The sequence below is a fragment of the Oncorhynchus masou genome, chromosome 13 (genome assembly GCF_036934945.1).
Source record: "Oncorhynchus masou masou isolate Uvic2021 chromosome 13, UVic_Omas_1.1, whole genome shotgun sequence".
NCBI lineage: Eukaryota > Metazoa > Chordata > Actinopteri > Salmoniformes > Salmonidae > Oncorhynchus > Oncorhynchus masou.
Genome location: NC_088224.1, coordinates 54,782,234 through 54,795,335, shown reverse-complemented (window position 1 = coordinate 54,795,335; position 13,102 = coordinate 54,782,234). Strand labels below are relative to the sequence as shown.

The window sequence follows — 13,102 nt, the reverse complement described above, 5'->3', positions numbered from 1 at the left end:
GGCTACCCTGCCACCCTACATTAAGAAATTCAACACTTTAACTTTTAACAAGGCACACCTGTTAAGTTAGATACATTCCAGGTGTCGACCTCATGAAGCTGGTTGAGAGAATGCCAAGAGTGTGCAAAGCTGTCATCAAGGCAAAGGGTGGCTGCTTTGTAGAATCTCAAATATAACATATTTTTTGATTTGTTCAACACTTTTTTGTATACTACATGATTCCATAGTTTTGATGTCTTCACTATTATTCTACAATGTCAAAAATAGTGTAAATAAAAGAAAACCCTGGTGTGTCCAAACATTTGACTAGTACTGTGTGCATCAAGGCAGTTGTTAATGTCATGATGTGTTGCAGCGCGCACCTTGTCTTGCACTCTGCATGCATATATTTATGAATCTAAATACATTTCCGGTCCCAGGAATCTGCTGCATGATCAAAATAAACATAGTAATATTAATGTCGCTGCAAGTAATATTTGAATAACAGCACTGTAATATACAGTAACTGTTCATCACTGAAGCGTACCAATGCTATTAGCTTGGCTTAGCTTTCCTGGCAGATACACACCCTCGAGCTCAGAGCATGCAGGGTATCGCAGTGGATTATGTGTCAAAAGTGTACAAAATTCACCATTAACAGGCATGAATTGACAAATAAATGGATATATGAAAAGGCACCTGTGGAAGCCCATGAACCATGGAATGACCACATCCTCCTAACAAACCCTGTGAGGATTTCAATTATCATTTAGAAGGGAGGTTGCACTATAGATTAGCTATTATATCTGACACAACTGATTGACACAATTCTATTTTCAGTTATATAGACGCAACACAACCATTACATCGAACAACATTTACAATCATAACCTTGATCAAACAGCAGCTGCACTTACGTAACTGTATGATACAATATGTTTGTGTATCACATTAGAAATGCAAACATACAACTATGTATATACTAGGAATTATGTATTCAATGTTTTTATTCTGTATTGGAAAATAATACACTTATCTTCTTTTTCCCTCATGTGAAATGCATTGTCAATCATCCCACTTTGTTTAAAGTCTGTGCCTTCCTTCTGTCTGTGACATTCATTGGAGTGAAAAGTCCTTTGCGTCTTTGGGAGATGGGGACCAGGTTGAGAAAATGCTTCGAGACAAGGTTAGAAAATGTTCCACAGCCTGTTCTGTAGCTCTGAACTAGGACATCTCACGGGGATTCTGTGAGTCAGTGTTAGTTTACCTTCACAATGTTAATAGTAACAATGGCATGAACCGGGCATATCTGAAGGAGATGTTGGCAATGCTGATTTGGTAGCTTCAATTTCATAAACTCAGGTAACCTTGAGAGAACTGTTCTCACTCCAACAGCATCTGCACTTAATTTTTTGCTGTGCTTTACCTTATCAATTACAGTACCCTTCTTCACACACCCTTGTCTGGTTCTTGGGAATGTTTTACCTTTTATCTTTGTAATTCTGTTCCAGGTTTCACCTTATCTTCCATGTTCTCCTGGGATAATACATAATTCAGTTGGGATACTCTTCCTTTATCTTACTCTGGTACAGAAACAATAGTGCCGTTTCTTTTTACCACTGTCTTGAGTCGGTCTGGTTATTCACCAGGAAACCTTAAAACCTTGTTCCCACGTCCTGATCCCAAGTCCAGTATTGACTTTTCCACACCTTTTTTATCTTCAATCAATCAACCCTCTCTGAGATAGACATCCGCTGGCAGAATATCTCTTCCATATCTTTGTTCTTCCATTTGTGGATCTCAATCTTTCCCTCTGTCTCTTTTTCTCTCCAACGGACACCTTCCTAGTTCCCCAATGGTAGAATGAATGACCTGCCTGGTGAGTTATCTAAAGGTCTGCTGAGTTCAACCTCTGTGTCACTGAAGGACACCTTTTTAAAACAACTATTGGCTTTTCAAAGTTGTCTGATATTCTTAACGAACAAAGTTGAACATGGTGGTCTTGTGATGTATGCAGGTACACTTGCTAAACAAATAGGTGTGATAACAAATCACAATACAATGAATGAGACAAAATTATAGACAATATATTTTATTCACTACAGACAATTCCTTAAAATGTGTTTGTATAAACAAAAAACCTAGTAATTCAGGAAATTTGCATCCATACGGATGTCTGCCTCAACAACTATGTTTACACTAAAATGTTTTGTTGGAATCTCCTTGAGTATGCTGCTTTCATCCCACCCCAGCCACTGACTATGCAGAAACTCCCAAAACTCATGCAGACTACTGTGTAAATCAATATGGTCATACCTAACCTAGGCTAATTCTAAATTGAGTGATTAAGTGATTGATTGATTGATTGATTGATTGATTGATTGATTGATTGATTGATTGATTGATTGGCATATAACCTGATGGAGTATGCTAGAGACAGTATGCCTGCTACTAGAGACAGATGGTTAAGAGTGAAGTACTTTTTTTCCATAAATCCAACTGGGACTTGAAACCATGTCCCTCTGGTTTCTCCCAAGCAGACATGTTCTCCACAAGAGTTAACTCCCTTGGGGGAGCTTATCTAGGATGGCTACACTACTAATCCCTCTTTCTGGAGCTCATTAATTTCTGCCTGCAAGTCAGATGTCCTGGCAGCCTCATCCCACTTTTAACACCAATGTAGCAAATCTAAGGAAAGGACACAAATCAAAACCTCAAGAAAGTCAATTCCATTGGAGGATTTTGGAACACACCTTATGATGGAGTGCTTGTATGCTTCAACTACACTATACATTAACAAATGTATGTCTCCTGACCAACAATTTGGTCAAATTCCCTAAACCAAATAATCTGATTCATTCTACTGTCCTTTTGAACTTTTGCCCGTGCTCGGACTCAAGTCGGTTAACTTCACTCACTAACTCGCTACTGACTGTGGTTCCATTTCTGAATCATCATTGTATCATCGTCTGTCGATCAGTCCCTAAAAGCAGTCATCCCTAAAATGACATCAACATTGTCAGGATCCGCTCTGCCACAGAGGTAGCAAAGAGAAACGTCTCTGAGGGAGTGAGAGCTGTGATCTGATCAGACAGGATTTTCAGACCACAAACTGGCTGCTGTCCATGTTACTACGTGAGGAAACGGTGCTGAATTTCTATGCGTCCTCGACCAGTCCGTGGTGATGAACTGACTAGCGATATGGCGAGTTTGGGCCCTGAAATCACAGTTTTCACTGGTGCGATTGAGTCACTGTGGTATCTAGTCTTAATCAATATTTAAATTTAAATATAATAGCCTATATTACATTTTCAATCTACATGTGTCAGAAAGGACACACACAGCCCCTCTCTGCACGATACCCATCATATGGCTCAATAGTGGTTTGCGTGTACAACATTTCCTCAAATTAAGCCTATAATTGCGCACGTTAAAATAATCCTATAAAATCTCAAACATGTAAATTGAGCACAGTAATCCACTCCCTGCTGTGGGTTGGTTAATGTAGACGCTTCATCAACGCGCACGCATCATCATGCTAAAAGGGGGGCTTTTTTTCTATTTGATAAGGAGTCCTTCGTTTTGTGATGAAGGCTTTAATGTCAATACGACGTATTCTTTGATAGCAGTCAATACACTGTCTCCTAAAGCAGAACACCGCGCTTGATGGCGTGATTTGACAGTCATCGTTACCCTTATTTCCGATTTGTAATCCCATAAAGGCAGTACCATTTTGCCAATAGAAATCGGAGGTGGAAAGAGCTTGTTGGCCGGCTGCGGATTGTAGTTGTGGAGAGGATATGTTAATACTCAGTGCACAGAGGGGCGCGATGATGCATGCGTAAACTGGCTCAAACCTCTCCTCAAAACGCCCCTCACTTCGCACCGGGGACCGCTGCCGGCCGCTCACTGCCTGTCAGTGCTGCACCGGACTTGCCTGGCTACCCAGACTCCTTGCTCCGGCCAAACCGTACGCCACGCCCACGGACGTTAGTTTCTTCTCCGCGAACTACAGAGCAGCGGAATAATGTAGTGTGAGTCGTCAGGTTAGCACTGGACACCACCGACTGAAACTTCTAGGTCTTCGTTCCAAGGATGTATATCTGATACCGATATTCCTGCCTCAACAAGGCTACTAACGATCGAAATTTGGCCGCGGATATGCTGGACTCAGCAGATTAATTTACTGCCACTATATGGAAGGACGATTGTGTTCTGGAGAAAACATTTGGAAACAAGTATTTTCTGTCTGGGTCGAGTCATTTGACGCTAAAACGGAAGAAATGTCATACTTGGATATCCCACGCATAGATGCTACTCATTTGTGTGATAATATACGTGGGAACTAATTGCAACGCAACTGCCCTCCGCGGTGCAAGTGAGTGTTCTTTGAGCACCAAGTCCAGAAATATTGGCTGGTTGTGGTGCTTCTTCACTCTGCTACTGGGGAAGCAGACCGGCGGCAAATCGATGCATTTCTTGCTCAAATCTACTCGGGCTATTTACCTCGTTGCATAGCCAACTGGAGATTGACAGACAACGGAGAGGTAACATCGGGCTCAGGAATAGAGGTAACCATCTATCATCATGATTTCATTGTTTTCTCATATGAAAGATTTAGAAATTCGGACAAAACCGAGTAAGAGAAAATTGTTAATTGTTTCTACAGATGTGCAAGTATTGTCACATTGAGCTGTTATGTGACAGTGGGGTTCCATGCGCAAATGCCTTTCATGGAAGGCTAATACGAGGTGTGGATCAGGTGTGGTTTGTTTGACGTTGTGGGGGTCTACAACAGAATGCTGTGTAATGGTCTATGGATAGGAGTATTGCACCATTCAAAAGTAAAACCTCATGTCATGACTCGTTCGCAGATAGATGACTCTTCTAGTCTCGTTTGATTGTCTCACCACAAACAACCACAGGAAATGTAGACGTGGTTATTAGCAAGTTTGTTCCCCGATCCAGATATTTACTCGTAACATTATTTCACCCGGTCAGTCTTGATTTGTGACAAATACTGCATGCACTCTTACAGCACATCAAACTGCTTTGAGACTTTGTGAAATATGCTTCTTTAAGTCCATGTCCTTTTCTAAATCGATTAGATCGTGTGTCAAGTGCACCATGGCCTATCGGAGATGGTAACCAAAAAATGTGACGACAGTATTGATTGATGATGAAGAATACATTTGGAAATTATGTTCAACCATGTTGGCCGAACAGATCCTAGCCTATGTGTTTATTTATGTTGATCCCTTTCGAAAAGAAAGAAAAAGGGCGAGACCGTGTCTGTGAAATCGATCTTCAATCACTTTGCAATTCCACAAGACTATACAGGGTTTATGTTGGGACACTTATGTGCCTCACACAATCAATAGACACCCTGGGAGGAGAAAGTTCAGGAAATGCCTGTGCATATGAGTAATGTGATAAGTAGTGGAACAATTTAACGTCTGGTCTAGCCTTTTTTATTTTATCTTGTATTGCACACTGTTGGGCCTGTGTTTCTTTAATAATTCTAAATGACCTTTAATCATTCGCTTCCATTGGCATTGCATAACGCAAGACCACTTTTAATGAATCCGTTCCAACTGAGCTAGTTGGCTGTTCGAATAATGAATGTAGGTGAGCCTGTGCAATTCGGCTTTTAGCCACGGCCGAGGTCTCTCCTCCTCATTGCCCAATCATGGCAGTGTATTTTTCCACTGATGCAGCACCTAGCTCTGTATCCCTTGTACCGTAAATCCAGCAAGGAGAATTCTGAATGTCAAGCTGCAGTGCCTGAGAATGTCTTATTTTGTACCGCAGGTAGGGGGCCACGGAGCACCAGCCACAGCTTGCAGGTCCCTCCTCACATGAGCTGTAGTCCATTGTCAACGTGCTACTAAACAACCCAGGGCAACTATTACATGCATGTTTGTCTGGCTAGCTTACAGGTAACTGCCAAAAACATGGAAACACTTGAGTAAATGAAGGATACAAAGTATGTTGAAAGCAGATGGTTCCACGGAGGTGTGGTTCCTGAGTTAATGAATCCATTAGCACCCCATCAGGCGTATGGTCCTGCTACACTACAGCCATTGAGGGAATGCTTCCTTTGAACTTAATGAAAGCTGCGCTACTGACCGTGTTGTGCTGGCGTTGCGTCGCGTCCAGCGGCAACGTCCAGGCTCAAGACTTGCCCGAGGTTCCTTTCTCCACGGCTGACGTAGCAGTTCATTCTGCCTCGTGAATTGAAATAAGGATAAATAAAGTTGATTTTGGTTGCGTTATGGCCTCGACTATAAACCACTGGTTATTTTACTAATATTCAGCCAAGAAGCTACTAGCTAGCAGAAACTCTAGCTACATTGACTATGTTCACAATGTAAACAAAAGCAACTTGTTAATTAGAAGATAATTTAGTACAACCACTAGCAACCCTTTAATGAGTACTTGCGAAAAGTTGGACCAAAGCTATTGTACTTACACATAATGGATTAATATGGTACAGAACAGTAGGGTAAAATAGAATAAAGTCACTCTTGGCTTCTGCCCCTCTCAGCTCTCAAAACACACTCATTCTGTGTAGCAGGTAGATCGTCGCATTGACGCGCCCGCTGATGTTAAAGCAACGGAATGAATATAGTGTTGCTGAAGTGTTATGGTCATGTATAAAAATGCTGGGCAGGCCATTCATTTAGCTACCATGGCTATGCCCCCATCCACAGGGCATGAGTGGTCACTGAATGGTGTGATGACCATTAAAGCAATGTAAACCATACAATGGCCATCTCAGTCACCAGATCTCAACCCGATTGAACACTTATTGGAGTTATCAAGTTTTATTAGTCCTATGGTATAAACTTACTTGCAGGTTACTTCTTGACAATGCAACAACAATAAGAAATAATACAAGTTAAGACAACATTTTGACATAAGTATAATACAGGAAGGCACAATTTACACCTGTTTTGGGTAAGGGGGGATTGAAAGTGTTTAAATTATGCAGTATTTAGTAATCATAAAAAGAGTCTGGTAGCAGCAGTTGTGATGTGTGTGTTTTGGACGTTATATCATATAGTTTGGACAATTTTGCAATATCTTTGCACAAGTTGGCTGTACCTTCACCAAAACATGGAGCACAATCTCTCTTCTTTTTAAAATAAGGAGCCAATTTGTTTTCCACACTTTTATTTCCAGCACTGATCCTAACTTGTTTTCTCATGGCTCTCTCTTGTCTCTCTGCAGCAGACATATGGTGAGATGTTTTTAACATGGAATCACAATAAAAGTACAGTATCGAATCGTGAGAATCGCAATGCATATTGCATCGGCACCTAAGTATCGTGATAATATCGTATTGTGAGGTCCCTGGCAATTCCCAGCCCTATGTAGGATGTATGTGTGTGTGTGTTTGTGTGTGTACTAAGGTGTGGCGAATCAGTGCAGGTGGTCAGTTTAAGTGTTCAGCAGGCTGATGGATTGTAGATACCAACAGTCTCAGAGACAGTTTCTATCCGGCCTCATGCTCTGATACCGTCTGACCGATGGTAAGGGAATTAATAGCTCATGGCTGTGGTGTGTGGGGCCCTTCGTGAAGATGGGTGGGAGCACGGTCCCAGTGATGATTCTGGAGTGGCGCCTGAGACAGGGTTTTCCACCAACATCAACAAAACCCCAAATTATGGAATTGGTCATGGAAGAAGGGTGTCTCATCCCTCCAATAGAGTTCCAGACACTTGTAGAATATATACCAAGGTGCATTGAAGCTTTGCTGGCTCATGGTGGCTCAACACCCTTTTAAGACACTTTATGTTGGTGTTTCCTCTATTTTGGAAGTTAAATGTTGCCTTCTGCATTCTTGTATTGATCCCCTCCCTGTGTGTGTTAATGGGTAGGCTGATATTGGCTCTGGGTTGTTTAACAGCTGCCAAGGATCTGTGTGCATGTGTGGACTGTTATCTCCCTCCTTTTATCATTCTGCTGTGCCCTTGAGGTGACAAATAAGACTTGACATCGGAATATTGAGATACACTGACCTCAAATTGACAAAGAGTGTATGCGCTCCCGAGGCATCTCTCGAGATCTATTAGTGCTGTCTGGCGTTCTTTGTCCCGCGATGATGGATGGATATCTGACTTTCTGCAAGATTCTCTCTCTCTCTCTCCCACCGTCTAACCCTCTGTCTCTAAGACAGGTGACAGGCAGGGACAAATAAAATGACGGTGCCCTCCGCCCATGTAGGACATCATGCCGCCAGTCTGTGACTGTCAGTGCCAGCATGGCTCTATAATAAGGCACATGGCTGCACCATCTGCTCCTGGTTTCACTATTTAAATGTGAGAATAGGCCTGGTGGAGCATCCTGGCCTTAGAAGGGTTTGTAAGGATTGTCCTGATATCAGTTGGATTTTCCAGAAATAAGATTTACAGCTATAATTGCTTTACTTGAAGACCTTAACATGTGTGCTTTCATGGAATACAAAATCATGTCAAGACAAAAAGGAACGGTTGAGTTTTTTCCCTGAAATGTCACAAAATGTATCTCTCTAAAATGACAGTTTAACATTATTTAACTATAATCTCAGACCTACATCCAGATGAAAGGTGCGTGCATATTTCATGATGCATTTTGAAATTCATGTGTAGTGTTCTATCGCTTCTGTGTGGAGAATTAACTCAGTCGTCATTTGTGATTGCCTGTCAGAGGCTCTCATTAACGTTTTGGGGGGGAAAAAATGGTTAGTTCTATGTTGAGCAGAGCCTATAGGCTACAGTTACCATGTCCACCGAGGTGCTAGATTTCAGCAGTTTTGGACAAATTACCTGATCTGTTCATAATGCAGGTGTTGGTTCCTGCTTAGCAAGCGCTTCTACAACGGGTGTTCTTCCATCCAGTCCGTAAGGCCACGAATCATTTAAAGTTAAACTCAAGTCGTGGGCTTATCAGTCCGGGTGGCATGTTTAGGGAGCACTTCAGAGGGGTGATTAAGTTTCGACTAGTGGGAAACCCCACCTGTCTTCGCCCTAAGGACCCCCCCGGTGCCGGGCGAAAACCAAATCATTCCCCAAGATAGAGGCAAAAAGACAGAACTTCAGGAGTAGCTGTATGCTACTGTAAAATTTGGTAAAGTGATGTTATCCTCAATGTGCAAGGGGTTTTCATCACACGTACAAGTATGTTGAGATGGATGTGTCAGACACTTATTAATACTTCTCCTGTTTTTGTGAAGAGAGCTAGGGAAGTGCGAGAGTCTCCCGTGTCTCAGCAGCAGACTGAATGAAGTCTTATCATATACAGTACCTTGATGTAGCTGGCATCTTTGACAACGCTTCATGCCAGCCACGCCATGAAACCTGGTCTTCATTATCTGCTCCCGTGCTGATTGTTTCACAATGACTATGCTCTTACTAGCATGTGTTATTGATTCGATCCGTGCATCAGTTAAAATTAATCTAATTACATTCCTTTCGGACAAGGCTATTCCAAATGTGTGTTATGGTTGGGTCTTCCCCAAAAGACGGCACCGCACCAAATGGGTTTCTTTGAGGACATTTTTTTTTATGCATTTCTCCCTGGGATTGAGACTGAAATGTCTACACTACAGTAGGCTGGTAATCAGCATGGTGCTTTATGATAACGACAGAAAGTCTTCCTCCCCGATGAGCACAGGGAGCGTGATTTACAGGAAGTGTGTTTTATGCGTTTATAATTATGTTCTACAAAGACTAACGTCCCAGCCAGCAACCAGATCCCTTATTTAATGACACTGCTTTCCCTGTATGTCAGCTCCCCAGTGCTCATAGCACCCCTCCCATCAGCAGTACCACCCCTTAACCCCTCAACCCCCCTCCACTCCATCCAGTACTTAACACCACTAAGGCTAGCTCTCCACAAGCACACTAAGCATTTCCACTATACTGCATCACAATGGACCTTTTCCGCTGTGGATCCACAATCAGCCCAGCATGTAATTTACCAATTGATCCTTATCAAGCCCAAATAGACTGCTGTGGAAGTATATTTGACTAAGCTCCCCCATCTCTCTATTACCCCCCACTGTGATGGAACAGATGTGAGGACCAGGCTTATGACTGAAGTGGGGGGGGGGGGGGTCTGTCGCTCCCCTATCTCACTCGAGAAATCAGCCTTTTACGATGGAAGGAGATTGATACTGCGCTTGAACTTTTTACACCTCTGAGTCTGAAAAGGCGGGCAGCAATTACCAGTGTCAATTTCTTGGGCTCTCTGGTTATTGTTGGACCTAGAGCTGGGGACTGTAGCCTTCTGCATCTCATGTTGGCTGTTACCGTGGCTATGCAAGAAAGGAAAGAGACTGTGGCATTTCCCCACAACTTTTTCATTCGCAAATTCTTATTCCATATATTGTACAACTATTATTATCTCGCTAAGACACGTTCTTTTTAATTATGCCACTTGTCTATTTGACCTTTCTTATTCATTTGGATGACATCGAAGCGAGAGGATTACGCGTCTATGGCACCTCACCGTTAAAATGTAACATTGTAATTGCAATCATTTGCTAGCAACCTTTTAGGAAGGCTCTCGTTTGATTCCTAATTACTAGCTAAGCAAACGAGGGTCTTTCAGTTCCATTGGGTTTGCCATTTTACACTGAGGTAGAGGTTAAGTATGGGAGTAATGACTTTGTGCTACTTATAAATATATGCTTATCTCATTAGGTTGGCTATAGAATATTAAATATCATTCACTGATGGAATATTTGGATTCAGAAAGTCCCATCCCCTGTTATTACACAAGTCAACGTTAATTTCCTGCACCTCATTTATTTTATCTCAACAGTTCCTTCCTTTGACTTTATATCCTGGCCTGTATTCTGTGCTCTATTCTTGCCCGACCACCTCGCTCGCTCTCTCTCTTGCTCTGCTGTAACCACTGGCACAGACAGAACTAATCACTTGCCGAATCCCCTCTGGGGAACAGATCAGGCTCTGTGGGGCTACTCCTCCTCCCGGCTGCCGCATTCCGAGGTGACTCAATCCTGCTGCATCCTGCCTATCGAGAATCCAGAATCTCAATCAGCCTGCTTCTGACCTCTGCTGTCAGGCATCTGGACTGGTGCCACTCACTGCCTCGTGAGATGGGGGTATTAATGGATTGCTACTGTACTGTGCTGGGCTGGGACAGACCTCAGGGCCAGGTCTGCTTCTGTGCCGTGCACGTCCAGTCACATATCTCTGTCTGGACCTTATATATTAATCCTAGTGGGCACAGCACTTGGCCAGCAAATCAACCATGACACACAGCAAAACCTGTGAATATCAGTGTCCTCCCATCCCCCCCCCCCCCCCTCCCCCTCCCGCAGCCAAGTGCAGCCTGTCGGGTGAATTATGTACAGTAAATAGCAATGTTCTCTATAACCATCCGCGTCCTTTCCAATCAGACGGAGGGATCAGACGGTGGGATCTATACAGACCTATCCGGGTCAGTGTCACCAGGCAATGCTGCCACATCTGGGTCCGTGTACATCCAACCAGCCGCATTAGCATTAGTGCTGTCAAGGTTAGTGTGCCAGTCGAGAGGATTCCTGAGCTGAGACTTTAGTGACACACATCAGGTTGGGATAAGGGCCGGAAAAGGAGGCAGATGGAGGCAGATGTGGTTGTGCCAGGTTCATGATCAGGATTATACAGGCAGGATCACATGCCCCAACTGACTCGCGACAAAGAACCTGGAGCAGATTGGTCCTGATCTAAATTTAAAACAAAAAGCAAGAGGATCTATTCATGAGCAGAGGATGAGGGATGGACATGCACGACTAAGTAGGAGAGCTGCTGCTGTGGAAATGTCCCAACAAAGAGCAGTACTTGAGGCTGCGTTCCGTACAGTACTGTCTGTATCCCGCTTAACCCCTTCCCCCACAGTGCAACGCTCCAGGACGCTCGCCTCTCTCTTTGTTCTCCCTCCGGCTTTGCATCCAAACAGCTGCAAACATAAACAAAATGCCTATGATTGACAGAGCCTTTATGGAACACGATCTGGTTACTGAGAGGTTCTTATCACGACAGTATTTTGACTCTGGGCCCCGGGGAGAAATTACACATGCTGTGTTAGCACACACGCTGTACACTTTAGCAGCAGGCTAAACAACTACACAACCCGCTCCTCAAGCAGTGGCGGAATGCATCAGATCGGTGGAGCGGCATTGTCCAAGATGCCTGTTTACGTCTGTTTATGCAGATCTATGTGAGGAGGTGGATGCTGCGCTGGCACATTTCCCTGAGTCAGGGGGTCAATGTTCTCCATAGTGTGTCTGCCACATCAACACATTGCTCCAGCGCCCTGCATTTGATCCCTGTAACAGCTGTGTGGCTTGGCATGTGTGTGTGTGGGCACAGGGTGGGTAGACACTAGACATACTTGAACCTGAGTGCTGTGCGGCACATATTGAGGACAACTGTGGTGAATTATTCCATGCTAAACTATTGTACACTAGTTTACGTGGAGTGTGGTGATTCTACTGGGTGGCGTAAATTGCATGTCTGTAATTAGGTCCCTCATGGGCCTTGGCTATCAGGCAGCAGATTACTTGTCTAGCTGGTTTGAGAAATACTTTGTCAGCATCTTTTTGTAGTTCAAGTCAGCTGAAATCAATAGCACTTTCTTGTTTTTTCTTACAATTCGGTAATTGGAGAGAAGATTCAGTCCAGAACCCTGAATTGAGTTAGGTTAGGCCAGGGCAACAGAGGTTAGGAGATCAGTAATGTTGTTGGGGGACTCAGGAAGTCATGAGAGCCATCAGGCTGATCCAGAGTATTAGCCTAAGTTTTACTATAATATATATATATTTATTAGTGCATTTTTATCCATATGTGTTACTGCATAGAGAATACATTAAAGTCAATCCCAGATAGTGTCTGCTAACCAAGCACAACTCCAGGCTTCCCCCTGCGAGCTAAGGTTTGAAGAGACACCAACTCCAGGACACATCACAGGCATGGGTATGTACAGCTCGCAGTGAGTTAGGGTACTGTCAAAGTGACAAAGATCTGTTGGCAGATATCGCTCCACACATCTATGGGTAATGGGGGTGCATGCTTCAACAGGCTCATTTTCACGTGACTTTCATGGCCAGCCTGAATGGAGAAGCCACATT

The 13,102-nt window shown here is 43.4% G+C and overlaps 1 protein-coding gene across 1 annotated transcript in view; it reads left to right on the top strand.

Moving 5' to 3' along the window:
* Positions 1–3,881: 3,881 nt before the first annotated feature.
* Positions 3,882–13,102, top strand: part of zgc:172282 (leucine-rich repeat and fibronectin type III domain-containing protein 1-like protein) — a 109,333-nt gene continuing 100,112 nt past the window's right edge. The window contains 1 exon segment of the mRNA XM_064984316.1: positions 3,882–4,550. The gene's annotated coding sequence lies outside the window, so the exon portion shown is untranslated.